This window comes from Sinohyriopsis cumingii, chromosome 7, assembly GCF_028554795.1.
Source record: "Sinohyriopsis cumingii isolate HCF-2022 chromosome 7, ASM2855479v2, whole genome shotgun sequence".
Lineage (NCBI taxonomy): Eukaryota > Metazoa > Mollusca > Bivalvia > Unionida > Unionidae > Sinohyriopsis > Sinohyriopsis cumingii.
The window spans coordinates 83,319,137-83,335,889 of NC_142967.1; the positions used below are offsets into that span (position 1 = coordinate 83,319,137).

Consider the following 16,753-nt stretch of genomic DNA (forward strand, 5'->3'; position numbering starts at 1 on the left):
TGAAGAAGCCAAATCAATAAGGTTGGCAGAAATAATTGATTTTTACTACTAAATCAGTGAAGAATATGAGGTTCCACTCCATCGTTCCAACGCTCTAGTCAATTGTCAAAAGGAAACTATTACACTGAAGTTGAGAAATCACTCACGCAACAATATGAAGTATAATGTTAAAATTGCTTCTGTTTTTAGTCTCCTCCTAAGTGAACCAGACAGACTCCGAAAAGTAATGCTAAACATTTTATAGTCGCATACGCAATTATCAGGCAACATCTTGTTCTAAAAAAAATATTACGTTGGATTAAATACGATTGGTATTTGAGTTTATTGATGAAACAGAAAGAGATTTGGTAAATAAAACAGATTTGTATGAACGTGAAGTAGGAAACGGGTTTGATTCCTACAGTTGGTTAAAGAAAAATGAGGTATTAACAGATGAACTATATAAAGATACTTCGTCGGATGTTTATGACAAGTATAGAGATTTTATAGCCGATCCTAACAATGATAAGTTCCGTGAGTTTCTTGATTAAATTTTTGGTACTGGAACTTTTGTAATTGTGTAAAAATTGTAAAACAAATATTATATAATGAAAAAAAAAACAGATCGATTTCAATCACAGAAGAAATTCCAAAACATGATGTGGACACACTAATGCATTATTACAAATTTTATCATAAAAACCTTTGGGTGGTGTAAAACAATGTTGCAAATACTATAGCAAAATACATCGGGTAATATCATATTTACCACGGCTAATGAATGGCTCTGGTATAATTTCGAGTGAAGCACCATTAAACCCGTTTTTATTAATAATATCCGGTGTGTTGATGTTTCCCTTGCAACAGCGTGTTAAAAAAAAATTGAGCCACGACTTGAGACCCCAAAAATTCTTGCAAAAAAGCAAGCATAACTTATAATAAAAAAAAATTACTTGATCAGATACGATCTTATCTGCGCGTTGTAAAATACAATATGGACGATTTAATACCTGAATTTCGTATTCTTAACAGTATGTTAACATATTCTTCCAGTGAGAGTTAGCAAGTATGAAAGTAAATATATAAAAAATATGTTGATCGTAGGGTATAACATTTTTTTCTAAACTTTAGAAATAATCTCAAAAGTACAAAGCATTTCGCGGGAAATCTTGTCTAACCTGATGGATGTGGTTAGGGTGGGTTTAATAGAGTCCTCAAAATGCATCTTTGTATTTGTTTGGAGAAAAATAGGGTCTCTGGGTGAGAAAAAATAGGGTCTCTGGACCGGAAACATCGTTTTTCTACTACTCGTACGGGTGATCGTTTCTTGGTTGTCTCAGACAAAAAGCAATAGGTCTTTTGGGAAGACCATGTATTTTCAGACAAAATAAAAGGATATTGTATTCAAACATTCATACATAGCAAAACAAGCTACAAACTTATTAGAATAACCGTGTGATTCTGCAAAGTCTGCTCCTGTCGTGCATAACGATAAAATAAGTAGGTGTCCGAAAGGTAATGTAATCTTCTCTACTCGCAACAACCTTGCGTCATACAAGGTCAACGCTGCTTCATTCATTTTGATCGTATACAGCGGATGATGAATGATCTTTGAAGATTCATTTCGTTGTAAAATATTTTTCTGAATACATACAAATATTAGTACACTTCAGATTTTAAATGTTGTTGGATTACACATTTTTTTAATTCCTTTATAACCTTTAAACGCATCAGAATGCTGCTATGTGCAATTTAGACGGGTTGAAAGTATTATTAAGAACATACCATTCAAAATAATTATGGAAAACGATGTACCATCTCTCTCTCTCTCTGTGTGTATGTATGTATGTATGGATATATATATATATATATATATATATATATATATATATATATATATATATATATATATATATATATATATATATATATATATATATATATATATCGCAAACATTAAAAATAACATGTCATTTAAAGTGTTGGAATAAAGGAAATTGATATACTAATACTATTGGTACATTAAATTTTGATCCGCCCAAGGCGCAATAATACGAATATATAAACATTCTTTCAACCGCAGGCCTATAGATCAATGATGAATTTATATTTATTTGCATTAAAATAATAATTCTGCCTACTATTACAAGCATTCTTCTATAGGAATCCAGGGATAGCACTTTCCGTTTTGTCTGGTGTATATTTTTAATTCTCTCTAATTAATTCTACATACCTTGATTTCTTTCATAGGAATCCGGAATGATTGTAGATACATGAAAATTAATTACGTGTGTCTGCTACACACGAGTACATATAACACATACAGAGTAACATCACTTTTGGTCATGTGTGCTCAGTCGTGAGGGAGTATGGGCTCGTGTGTGCAGGCAAGGCGATGGGTGCCGTTTAATTGCGGACCTGGGTTCGAATCTCCGCTGAGTACGAATTACAAATTCTCTAACCTGTATGACAGTATTATTTGTATTAAAATATTAATTCTGCCTACTATTATCAAGTAATTTTCTATACGAATCCAGGGATAGCACTTTCCGTTCAGTCTGGTGTATATTTATAATTCTCTCTCTCTCTCTCTCTCTCTCTCTCTCTCTCTCTATATATATATATATATATATATATATATATATATATATATATATATATATGTTGCAGTCGGGAGATAGACGACGGAGTATTGTTGCAGTTTACACAGAAAGTGGGTGACATCGACAAGGAATACAAACCACTGGTGCGAGAGTATCTCCGGCAACTTGAGGTTGACACGTACCAGCTCAGATTATACCCAGAGCAATTAATCCAATCCAGCAGATGGACATTGAGTACTGGGACTACACAGAGCAATTAATCCAATCCACGAACAGCTACGCTTAGTTGCTATATGGCTGTCGGAATAACAGCCAGAAATACTGCCTAAGGGAGTCTCGAGTTCAATTACTACTACAGTGACAACATGGTATTGGACTAAACGCCTTCAGCAATAATGTTTCTTTCTGTATGAAGTGTCCTCTAAATCATTTGTTGCATCAACATAGAAAACAGAATTTTATCTCGAAAAAGACGCGCTCTTCTGCATCACAGTACTCGGCCAGAAAAGAAAAAAAAAAACAGTATCTGAAACTCCTGCTATCTGGCATACTAACGCCATCTTTGACATCTTACCAGTACACCATGACTACAGGTTAGAGGTGCATGTCTGCAGGAGAGCTACCGTCCTCACTCCAGATCAATTAAACATTCACGCTGCTTATAAAGGGACAATAATGTCACTATGTCCGAAACGCCAGTATCCTTCGCCTCATATGGAACTGCGAGACTGATACCTACCTTCGAGCAGAGGCACGCAAATATACAAAGTCCAATCACACAGTAAATGCGGTGGATGGTGTTGACACCACACCGACAGCTGAGTCTGGGTACAGGTATGTCGGGGTTGGAATATTGTCAACAATCATTGGTACCCCTCTTGCGATTGCCCGTTAGATCACAGCTTTAAGCTGTACTTCGATTTCTGTGATGGAACTTGTATCAGCAGGTGACTATCCATGAAAGCTTAAAAGCACAATTAAATTCGCGTCTTGACCGAATCAAAGCTCAACACAATCGCATATCACATTTAAGGCGCTACGCGGAAGCTGAGTCTAAGTTTATCCTGAATGTAGTCGACAAAATGCACAACGATGAGGAATGAAATACGGGCTGCGTCTCTGAAACATACACTTCCCTTGTAATTAACGAAGCGACAAAAACGGGCTAATAGCACACGGGAAAGATGAAAGCAGATGAGGAGCTCATGAAAAATATATCTAACTGTAAATCCATTCTAAGATGTGTTGTAATATCGGGAATGACAGAACCTGCATAGGTTTCTAACTCGATGCTTAATCTTAGCGCTAGCATATTATACGGTTTTTCAACAGCCAATGAAAAAAAAAGACAAGAAATATGTTGTAACAGCTGCATATTTGTGCGTTTTCGCCTGCTTTTGAGTAAATTTGAAATACTGATAGCCGCCTCACGCTCGGTTGCTCTTATTCTATGTGGCCTACAGATCAGCAGTAAAAGGTTTTAAACAATCAATGCCACTGTCAACAACGCGGGCCTGGTTTGATACGTAAATTCCAAACCAAACTAAACTAGAAGGAAGTCTGCCAAAGTCAAATCTACAAAGGGCACAAAGACATCAACAAGAAAGCATCCGCTACACATTTTTACCACAATACATTTTATAAAAAAAAAATTAAAATGGGAATGAATATAAAAGTAAAGACACTAGAAACCCAGTCAAACGAGGAATGGGTCTGGGCCGTTCCATATGACTCTTTAATTATAAGTGCTTCTTTAAGGCCTGTCTAATATTGTATGCATGAAGCCAACTTAAGACCAGGTCCTCCATGTAGTCCTTCTGACTTTCTTTTGTGCTTCATGAGTTCCGACATTATCCCATGTTGTTTAGTTGGCATGCCTTGTATACTGTGCAAACATTTTAAAACATTTTTCAATCGAGGAACAAGTATTTATGTTTGATCGCGGAATGTATTTCATTAGATTTATATTAGACAACATTAGACAACAAAGAGATTCTAATTTATATGGATGAGAAGAAAAAAAGTCAGCGCTGGTGGAACAGAACCGCGAACCTCCTAATTGGAAATTCTGCAAGATAAGCGTAGACCAGGCGGCTGCAGTTCCAAAAAGCACTATACAAATAAATTATATAAGATTTACCTGTATACTGATTGTTGGTACTCTGAGAAGTACCTATTGTCCCTTCGCTACGCATGCTCTGCATGATCATTCGTTATAATCAATCGAATTTGGTGATTTTTCAACACCGCAATTGTATAATTGTATCTTCTACATGTATTTTAGTGAGATTTTAAATACCAGGATAAAATGCCTGCTTCCGCAAATATCGATTTGTGAAAGATTTATGTCTCCCAAGTTTTAATTTTCCAGTTAATGACTTTTTTTTTTTTACAAATTTTACCATTGCCTTCACTGCGTCTTTTAATATCATTTTGGTAGAGGTGCGTGTTATTACCGATAATACAGCGATATTTTTTAAAAAACTTTTTCACTGTATCGGTACTTTGGGCGTTTCCATTAGTATGGAATGTATGGAACTTCCGAGTAATTCTGTTACGATTGGAATGATATTGATAGGTTTTCATTTCTCTTGACAAAATAATTCCAACATTTTTAATTTTTTTCGACAACACATCTGTATTTGTCACAAATTAATTTTGAATATTAGAAATATATTTATATTTATGATCCTTAAATCGCATATTTGACACATGCCACGGTGGCCAAATGGGATGAAGTGAAAAATATTCGTACGAAATCCAACTTTTGGAAAAATTTCTTAATTTGAAAATATGTCATTTTTTAAAGTTATTTACTAGCGCATGTTAATGTGTTATGTGCATGTAATCCTTTGTAAGATTGAGAATCGTTCTAACGTTTTCGGGGGAGAAGTTTGTTTTCTGTTTGAGTTTTACGTAATTTCTCAAGTTCAAAAAATATTTTCTCAGTTGTTGAGAAAGTGTGTTTTATGTTTACTAGCCATCTCTGATAAATATCTTGCCCGGATGTTGGCATCCCACTCAAAGTCTCACTGCTTATTGTATAAATAGTGTAGTAATGAATTGTAGGCTAGTGTGTTAGCACTACCTACTTTTATGAACAAGCCCTCTAATGTCAGTAAAATGTCTTTCACAGGGCGTCATATACAATGTAAGCTTAATCATCACACTTTAGTTAAAGTTTATGATTACAACTTGTACAACAATTAATATTAACATAGCCAATTCATCTACAATAAAGTACTGACCATTTAATTTTCGGAAGGGGGTAGGGTGGGGCTGCGATTTTCCTTTGAACCGAGATATTTTATTTTCTTTCATCTCAAGATAATTATTTTTTTAAAAAAATATACTGGATATAATATGGTGTTATTTCCCTATAAATGATAGCAAGCCTGACAGACGGGAAAAAAAGAAAACAACACTTGTCTGGCCCCGGCCCCAGAACATTAGATTCTTGGTTCCTCATATCATTGCGGTATACCGTGGTACGTATCGAGGTATGTGCTCGAAAATACCTCGCTATATTGCGTTGCAACGTTTTTCTTGGTACCAAACGTTATACTTTGGTGTTGTTATATACTAGTGGGTTGGTGTGTTCGCACAAATGCGCTAGGATAGTGGGTAAATTAATAATACGGTAATTTGAAATTCCGAAATTTCTCTATGCATTTATTCATTTTCGAGAAAAGGATCATGTAATCCGAATTTTCCCTAATACTTTTATCAATAATTTGGCTTGCCACTTCCAAGCCTTTGCAGTATACAATGTTTCAGAAATTCATATCGATCAATCACTTATATTATAATCATCTTTTTGCAACAACAATAGCAGCAACATGTGATTTGTTGCGGAATCCCTGGTTTCTTAATAAATACTTTATTTTTGAACTAATTATGACATTTGGTTGCTACTTTTTTCTGATGAACATGTCTTTTCGTGAGACAGTGCAAAATTTCAATACAGAAACTTGATAAAGATTCAATAGGACGTGTCATCAGTATGGGACATGTCATTTTTATTGACTATCGTGTCTATGTAATTATTGATTTTATGACACTTACCTTGCCGCTGCTGAGACAAAGTAGATATCTCATTTGTCAATACCAGTATGACCAGTGATTAAAAGCCATATACCACATATAACTGAAGTAACCATCTGCCATGTCTTGCTTCCTGTCTTAATACTTTAAGCTGTTATTCCATGTAAAATGACGCATTCACACAAATACCCTAAGATCTTATGTAACTTTAACTCGTCCCGATCCATAAATACAATTTTCTATTTTGGAAATTACTGTTACAGACTAACTTGTAAGGTACTTTGCAAAAATTATCGGAAGTTTTTCTTTTTGTATTTTGATAAACAGCTGACGAATCTTCCATACCTTTCTTTGCGTCAATTAAGTGTAAAAAGACATGCCTCTTTTGTGTCCGCGTAAACAGGCATGCCTCCCTGGTGTCGCTGTAAACAGACATGCCCCCCTTGTGTCCGTGTAAACAGGCATGCCTCCCTTGTGTCCGCATAAACAGACATGCATCCCTTGTAAACAGACATGCATCCCTTGTGTTCGTGTAAACAGACATGCATCCCTTGTGTCCGTGTAAACAGACATGCATCCCTTGTGTCTGTGTAAACATACATGCCCCCCTTGTGTCCGTGTAAACAGGCATGCCTCCCTTGTGTCCGTGTAAACAGGCATGCCTCCCTTGTGTCGGTGTAAATAGACATGTCTCTCTTGCGTTAGTATAAATAAACACAAGCGTCTTATATTGAAAAGCAAAGCAACATAATACTTGTCATCCTTTTTACGATGTTTAGTTCTATTTTTACTCAAACATATGATGAAAAATCGTTTTCTTAATTTCAGATCATTTTGTTCTCTAGATATTTAATAAAAGTTGTTCGATATACATACACACGTACGTACGTGTGTGCGTACGTACTTACGTACGTATGTATGTATGTATGTATGTTAGCGTGCTCACAAAACAACTATGTTTCGCTTAACCAAACATCATTCGCATATCGTGATAGGAACAATAAATCGTAAACATGATAGTTATGCTACCAATTTGTTTCCTCTTTTTTAGAACAAAGAGTCACAAAACCACCAGACTGAACGTCCCTATCAATCATTTGTTTGTTAGACAGTATATAAAGTGTCCCCAATCAATAAACAATTCTAACCCACATAAAGCAAGGCGCAGCAGCTTTAGGAATCCTCTTAATTATAGTATATCCTTTCGGACCAAATCCAGGTATGTAATAGTTGAACTCGTTTCTTGTCAGGTTCAGATTCGAATAGTTAAAATGTTGGACTGGGCCATAAGTTATACGTTATTTTATCTAAGTAGTACAAAATGGCAACAGGATCGGGGCATAAAGTTATTTTATTGAAGCAGTACAAAATGTCAACAGGATCGGGGCATAAATTTATTTTATCGACGCAGTACAAAATGTCAACAGGATCGGGGCATAAAGTTATTTTATCGAAGCAGTACAAAATGTCAACAGGATCGGGGCATACAGTTATTAAAACACTTTCGAAGATCCTCTGCTACAAGTTTCGATCCCAGAAACAAAATCGTATTAATAGGAATTTTTATGGATTATCAACTATTCATTTTGTCATATATTATAAACGCGGTTTGAAACAGACATAGGCCTAGAGACAAACAGATATACAAATAGATATGTATAAAATATATAAATGAATAAATAAATCCTTTCGTAGTATAAGAAATTCTGAACCAGTTCTTCAGGCCCGGCTCTAGGATGTGCGGGGCCCAAGGCAGCAATCGATGAGCGCGGGGCCCCCAAGCAAAATAACTGCATTGCCTTAAAGCGAGGGGCCCAAGGCGGTTGCCTCGTTCGCCTTGCCCTAGGGCCGGGCCTGCATTTCTTTTAAAATAGTGAAAAGGCATTTATCACCGACCTCTACGGTTTTTACTCTCGTGACGTTGCATAAAGTTGAGAATCTTTCGCTTGTGTATTGATCTTTATGACTTGAAGGTTTTCAAGCGTCCAAATGAGCAGGACGTACTCATGTAGTGACTGTACACACCTTTTGAGGTAGTCCAATGAAAAAGTAAACTTTAGAGAGGGTTTAGAGAGGGGTAACAATGTGTGTTTTATTCACAAATTCGAAATTAAGACTCTTTCAATGCTTTCTGTTTGATTTCGCTGCTAACTTCTCATGCTCAATGAATTACTTTCCAGTATTTTTTCGTATTTTTTTCTAGGCTGTTGTTGTTAGCTTTGTAATGTTTTTACTGTCTCTCAGTGGAAGTGGCTGGCAACTCTGTGTGTGTGTGTGTGTGTGAGAGAGAGAGAGAGAGTCGGTTTGTCCGCCTGTTTTCCGAAAGTGGACCGATTCCGAAGATCTGCTATGTTTTTTATCCCCACATTTTTCGAACAAAAAAGCGGAGAGTATGTCCAGACGTGAGTGAGTAATGTCGCTCAAATCCTTCTACATCGTTTAAGCTGAAGACTTTAAACTTTAGGATGCTGTTGAAGTAGCTTGTCGATGTGCACGATGGTTTCTGAACCGACATCTAATCTCAGGTGTTCTTATTGTTTTCATGGTAATGAAACTTTTATTATCATCATCGTCGTCTCTTCATTATTATTATTATTATTATTATCATTATTTCAACAGAATGAAAATGTCAACCGTAGCTGTTCTACTACTGGCGATGATACTGATGTCCTCTTTTCACCAGAACGAGGCTCAGATAGGCTTGCGAGGCTTGCTAGGCCTTGGTCTCGGTTTGGGTTTGCTCGGTGCCTTCACCCCGCGTTATGGAGGATTCGGGTACGGATATCCAGGAAACTTTGTTGGCGGATACCCATTCTATGGAGGATATAAATATCGATTATATTTCATATAGATAAGGTAAGAATTTATACAAGTGATCGATATAAATTCAGTGATACTAAATCATGACTTTTCATTGGAGAAAGTGACTGCTGAATATTTCCGCAGAAAAGCAAACTGAAATTTACACAACCAGGTCTGGTTCTTACGAAGAAAGCAGTTTAAGAACATGAAGCATGAAATTAACATTGACAGCCAGTTTAAAATATACAAAAAATTAGGAAATCTCAGACTGTCGAAGTACCAATTGCAAAATAAATGACTTCTCTGCGTGGAAACCGAACAGTGTGAATGTATGCGTGGGTCTCTGTATGGCTCTTAAAAGAGAGGGATTTCTTTTAAATGCCTTGTGTATTAAACATAACGCGTGTAAATGTACTGGACTATTTTTGTCATGTCAGTTAATTCTTTGTCTTAAATCATGTTTTACATATCTGCATTTAAATTTTTCTCCTTTCATGCATACAAGCTTGAACATCTTATTCTAGCGGTTCTATTTTGCGGAGTCACAATTTCATTCTTTATTTTTGCATAAGCGGTCTAGATAGATAGAAAAATAGATTAAAGTGACCACTATCAGTTTTATTAGATTTAACTTGAAAAATTACAAAGATCTTAGGTAGCGCATGAGGTAGATATATAAGTCAACTAATCTTAAGATTAACAATATTTTCAAATATTGCAATTAAAACTATATCTTCATGTAATGCTTACAACAATATGATCCAACATTTTTATCAATTATTGCAATTAAAACCATATCTTTATGTAATGCTTACAACAACATGATCCAACATTTGTATCAATTATTAATGTAAGTGGTACATAAAGTAACCGCCACTGATGTATTATCGATATGTTATTATCGATTTGCTATTATCGGTATGTTTTACCCGTGGGCAACATGCATATATAAAGTGTGACTTCATCACAATAATTTCTGATAACGCCTGTACAACGAAGCTCTCTCACTGAGAATATATATCTATATTTTGTTTTCCTTTCAGAACATGCAAGAGAATGTTATAAATCATTTAATTCAAAAGCTATATTTTTAAAAATTTATTTTAGATTCAAATTAATACTTTACCAGAGAGGATTACAAGATATCCCAAAGTCGCCTGATGCCAAGCTCACACCGAAAACAAATGAAGGCAACTTTTCTTCTCACCATTTTGATATATAATAAAAATGTTTATAAATAAACACTTATCATTTCATGTATGTTTTGTATGATTTAATGTTATTATTACAAATCTTCTTACTATATTTAGATATGATGTCCATTTGCGAATATACGCTGGTGATATTTTAAAGGTTGTTGTTTTCCCAGCGAGTCAACATTATACAATCTGGGTAACTTAGGTCTGTGATGCAAACGAATCAACGTCGCACATTAAGGCCAGACGAATGCATTTCGACTCATCTTAAAAAAAAATTGATCTTCTATTTAGGTTGAGAACTAACTAACTCCATGTAGACTGGCGACTAAATAAAAATACAAAACATATTAAATATACTCCACGATTGAAATCAGCTCGGGGCCCGGGTGGCCGATCAGTTTGAAGCACTCGCCTTTTCCTATCACTACCATCTCGTTCCGCGTGGGTTCGAGTCTCGAGCTCGGCCAATATGGTTATGTGAGATTCTTAATGGGGTATTCCCCGGGTTCTTCCTTCACTAGTTATACTGGCCGCCATGTATAGCATATCATGCACTGAATAATGGCATTTAAAAAAAATCATCCTTTGATTTTTATAAGGTTTAAAATAAGATCAAAAATATGATACATCGTGGGGTTAGCACATAAACTGTGTGATACAGGCACTAAATGTGCGCAATACATTCAGCACCAAGTCACATGCATAAATGAAGATAACATGCGGGAACAAATTAACAAAATTAACATGTTTCTTTGTGTGGATAACACCTAAACCGTGTGACACTGTCACTACTTAAATATACGCGGAAGTAGTGAATAGGGTCCCTTTGGAGACAATGGGAATTAGCATTAAAAACCACCCTGGGTCACTGTGGCGACAATGGAAATTTAACATTACGAAAATCCCTGGGTCACTTTAGCGACAATGGGAAATTAACATGGGAATATATTTTGGGTCTGTTGAGCGACAAGGGGAAATGGAACAGGGTCGGGACCCTATTAAAATAGGGTCCCGACCTTATGGGTCTATGGAAATGGAAAAAAATTGAAACAGGGAGGGGTCTCTATTTTTTTTTTAAAAAAAATAAAAAAATAAAAAATAAAAAGGGGTAGGCAATGAAAGTCAAGATCTTTTCGAGAGATAGGAGTGGCCCTGAAAAGGGCCTTTGGGTTTCTTCTTCTTCTTCTTCTTCTAACTCCTGCACTTCTTCAACCATCTTCTCACTTTTGCCACTATTCCTGTCTTCTTTTTCTCCTTTTCTGGCATCAAGTCTGGATGGCCTAGAGCTCTGAACTTTTCCTGAACTTTTATCCAATTCTGATTCAGCCTCTCAAACTCTGCCTGTTTCTTTTTGTTTTCCTCATCCTTTCTTTCTTTACTCCATGTCTCCTCTATCTTCTTTACTTCTTCCACCATCACTTTTCTGATTAATTCTTCAGCTTTCTTCAGCTTTTCCAGACCTCTTTTGACAATTTGCCAATATAACCATTTCACCATTCCTTCCAAAAAACACCTTACTTCTACAACATTATCCAAGGCCTCTTTTAACATTCCAATTTTGATATATGGAGGATTAATAAACCCTGTCAACTTCTTCACTTCGTCTTCTATTAACTCCTCTATCTTCTCCCTGGCTACTTTTAGTTTGTTAGTAAAGTCCAGACTGTTTCTTATCCTTCATTCTCTTTCAATTCTTTCCACTACATATTCACTGTCTATCATCCAGTAGTATGTTTCCTTTAAGTTGTTGAACAGGTCAGATACAGCTACCATTTTCTTTCCGTTATTCCGTAGAATGGTGTGAATGACGAACGTTGTGGGTTCTTATAGCTAAACCGCGGACGTGAAGGAAAACATCCCCTAAGACTCAAATCTTATATTACCTAGATCATCACTTAAAACACGCGGACGTGAAGGAAAACATCCCCTACTTTTCTCATCTCATATTATCTACTATTCACATACGCTAAGCAGCAAAATTAAATCCAAAATCTAACATCCACACGAACGTACTTGAGCGCTTACAAACATAAACACATACACTCACACTAGTAAAAAGAGTCAGTGTTTATATTCACACTACTCTACATACACACATTGGCAAGTAGATTACTATATCTTTTCTAGAGTATTGGGTAGCCCGGAAAAGGGCTGTTTGTTTTGAACTCCAGGGCAGCTGGTTAATGATGGCACCTCCCCGGCCTGGCACCGCAAACACATCTCCGACTCCAATCACCTTTCACTCTTCTTTTGACTGGGAGCGCAGAGGGAGGATGATTGGCTTCATCACCCCAATCCTCTGTCTCTGGTATATTGTAAGTCATCCTCTCTCCCATTTTCTTTTCCTCCTCTTCCCTCTGTCTTCTCTCCTCTTCTTCCTTCTTTATCCTTCCCTCTTCCACTATGGCCTCTGCAGCCAGCTCATTCACTATACGCCTGGCATATTCCAGGTGCATCTGGAGTTCTAGAAGTTTCACAATCCTTGTATTCATTGTCTTGCTGTTAACAGGTCGACGATGGGTAGCCCAACTGACGATTAGTTTTCAATTTATACTAAAAGCGCGGACGTGAAGGAAAACATCCCCAAAACAAAACTTATATTACCTAGATCATGACCAAACAATGCACGGACCTAAAACAAACACTCACTCACTTTTTACTACCCATTACAAATTTAAAAATTTTCATTTTAAAAAAATAATATACTATCGACATACGTAAATCAGCCAAATCAAACCCAAATCTACTATCCCCACACTTCAAACAACAAAAAACATTATCATCATCGACTATCCACACAAACGTACGTGTGCGCTTACAATGACACACACACACACACACACACTTTCTAAGCAAGATAAATAATTAATGTGCTTACACACGCACTTCTATTTTTTAACTTATTATAGGCAATCGATTGTTATTTCTTTTCTAGAGATTGGGGTAGCCCTGAAAAGGGCTGTTTTTTTATGTGCGAAGTTGAAGCTAGGGCGATCTTTTATATTCTAAGAATGCGACGTCCTCTGACGATAGGCTTTCTGACGATAGGTCTGCTTCTTCGGAAAGAGAAGAAGAACTCTTTGGTATCGATACGACAATCGACAAAGCCTCTGTCAGGTTCAGGTTGCTGCTGCTGTTGGTGTTGCTGTTGCTGCTCTCTCTGCTGTTTCTGAAGTCTGTACTTCTCTGTCCATTCTTCTTTCTCCCTGTTAATTTCTTCTCTGAAGAGCTCTTCTATCAGGTCTTCAGTGACGTTTAACATTCACACATTCTCTATCTCTTCTGGCTTCGGTATCAGACTGTGTCTGACCCTATGCAAATTCACGTAGGCTTCGTTTAGCTTAGCTAGTCTGGAGCACATCTTCGTAGGAGGATGAGTCGACAATGGATGGTTAGACTGGAGGCTATCCGGGCTTTAAAGTCAAAGCGCGGACGTGAAGGAAAACATCCCTACACGGTTTTCGAGCCGGAACGTTCAATGAGTGTCATGAGAGGGATAGTAAGAAGTCAAAGAGCATGAATCAAGATTCCTATAGCCAAAGAAACCACAAAGGCATTTTTTTCAAAACACAACATTTTTTTATTCAAAATCACTTAACACTGATAATAACCCAACAATATAACATCAAACATTTTTTTCAAATCACAAACATTTTTCCTCAACTAACACATTATTTTGGACAGGGATGATAACGTTGTGAATGAAATTATGATTTCCACTGTTGGAGGTCATTAGGCCATTGATGGACACTACGTTTCCTAGCTTGAGACAAAAGACCAGTATAATGGTCACAAAACCATCGATCTACTTTCACATCGTTTCTAGAAGAAGAATGAGTATCAAATTGAGTCACTAAATGTTCTAAGGAATAGCCCCGACTACGATGATGCAGAAAATACACACAATATTGTCCACACACCAAGGAATCTGTGCCTTGTAATTTCACATTATTGAATCGGGTGGTCTGAGTATTTCTTCTCATAAAGTTAATGATATCGTCTTCCAAAGGAGGCAATCCATACGAATCGAAATATTCCATACATCCTTCTTGAGGAAAGTAGACGGCTACCCAGTGGGTTCCTGGGAGATGACTGTCGTCCGTGTTGATCACATAAGCTTGATGGTCTTGAGGTTTGCGATGAGGGAGTTCATCTTTAGCACAGACGACAGGATTCCAAGAAGCCGTGTACGAACTGTGGTTCAAAAGATAATAAAGTTCCCAGGTATCCATTTATTTTGTGTGGGTTTTTTTCTTCACAGGTAATGATAAGTGATCAATTCAATCCTGACTTTTTGCTTGAAAATGTCTGACAAGTAAAAGGCGTTCAGCTCCGACTTCTTACTCTGGTCAAAGAGAGATTCGATGCGACGGCACTCCAGAGACGTTAATGGAGGAGAAGAATGTTTATCCAAGCCTTTATACCACTGTTGCAACACGTCTTCTTCCGAGATGAGACCCCAAGCTTCGTCCAGATATTCGTCCAATTTTTCTTCTTGACTCAACATCAGGCATTTATCGTGTTGAATTTGACTGGGATGATCGTTGTGACATCCATAGCACTCTTCCTTGATCAATTCTTTCATTTTATCTGCCAGGACTGTAGCAAAACAGGAGACTAAATGGGCTTCTTGTTCTGGCCATCTTGACTTCATCATGATAACTTCTTCGTCTTGGGATTCTTCTTCCACATTCTCCTCACATTCCATCTCCAAAGTTTCTCCACTTTGTAAAGAGGGATAACACTCTTCCATGGCTTCTAATAATCTAGAATGACTTCTCTCAAACTGTTGATTTCTATCATATTATCAAATTCTGCATACAGGATGACGTTCACCGTGTTATTTACGGGTATAGGTTCTGCAAACTGACGTTCCACACGAATCTGGCCGGATTTTATAGGGTGGAAATGTCCCTCGTCGCTGCCTTGGTCTGGAGTGAAATCGAAAGCCCACAAAGCATAGCCTCCTGCATAATCCTCGTACGAAATACCGTGACTGGTGTTGGTTCCTAACTGTCCGGTGGCTACGTACAGGGACAAGTACGACCTCAAGTAATTCCTGTCACCAAACTTAGGTTCGAAAGGCCTGGTACACAAGACCTTGCCATCGCGACTGACTTCAATCTTGGACACATTGTAATGTTGAAACTGGAAATGATTTTCGTTGTAGGTTCCGTTGAAGGCTGAATTCTTGGCGATACCAATAATCAAACGTTTGGGTAGCTGTCCTTGGAACAGATGATCTTCGATCATTGATCGCTGTCCAGCAGGAATGGTGAACATTTTCACTTCCACTCGTCGGATTGGATACTTGGCGGTCGTTCTGCTCAACGTGTCACTGATGTCGTTTCCCACTTTAGGCAACACTTCCACACGTCGCACGTAGAGTCTGGCTTCTTCGATTTTAGTTTTGTAAGTGGCATCAGCAGCAGCCATCAAATGGAAAGTGGCACTGCTACGATTCCGTCTCAGACGGATATCCACACCGTTGAGCAAATACTTCTCTTGTAACCACATGTCTAGATGCAAGCGATCCATCAGTTCTAAAGTGCGACTTCTAGCAATTTTCGTTTGTCGTTCTACAAATCCCGTTGTATTTTGATCATCCCCAGCAACTTTAATGCTGTTGAACTTAGTCGCTTTATCAGGTTTCCATACCACGCAAGCATCCAGATGGGTGTTGTTGGCTTCTTTTCCGTACCTCAAGAGATTTTCCAGGTAGGCTCGATAGGGGTAAGTATCCATGCTGCTGCTGACTAGTTTGTTATTCAAGCACAAATCCACTTCGCTGAACAAGGAATGCATAAAATTATTGACGGGAGCTACTACATCATCATTGTCTAGGTCCGTGTTGGGTGGTTCGATCACTTTGACTTTCAAGTACAGGTAACTGCTATTCAGATCGATGTAATCTTCGGGCTGACCTTTGATTTCAAACTCGACGGGAGCTGAATCCGTCAAAGAAGAGACGGGATACAATTCCACCCACTGGGATTCTTGCATGGTCATCATGGTGGGGGGCATGGCAAACAGTTCCGGTTCCGACTCGGAACAAGCGCAAGATTCTCGGTGCATCATTTTTTTTTCTTTCTCAATAAGCAAAAACGTCTAGGTCTCGAACGGTTC

The 16,753-nt window shown here is 37.5% G+C and overlaps 1 long non-coding RNA gene across 1 annotated transcript; it reads left to right on the top strand.

Moving 5' to 3' along the window:
- The first annotated feature begins 7,769 nt into the window (after positions 1–7,769).
- LOC149795645 (uncharacterized) lies at positions 7,770–10,684 on the top strand. Its single transcript, XR_016422133.1, has 3 exons — positions 7,770–7,845; positions 9,246–9,482; positions 10,472–10,684. It is a non-coding gene; the product is annotated as an uncharacterized LOC149795645 (long non-coding RNA).
- The last annotated feature ends 6,069 nt before the right edge of the window (positions 10,685–16,753 follow it).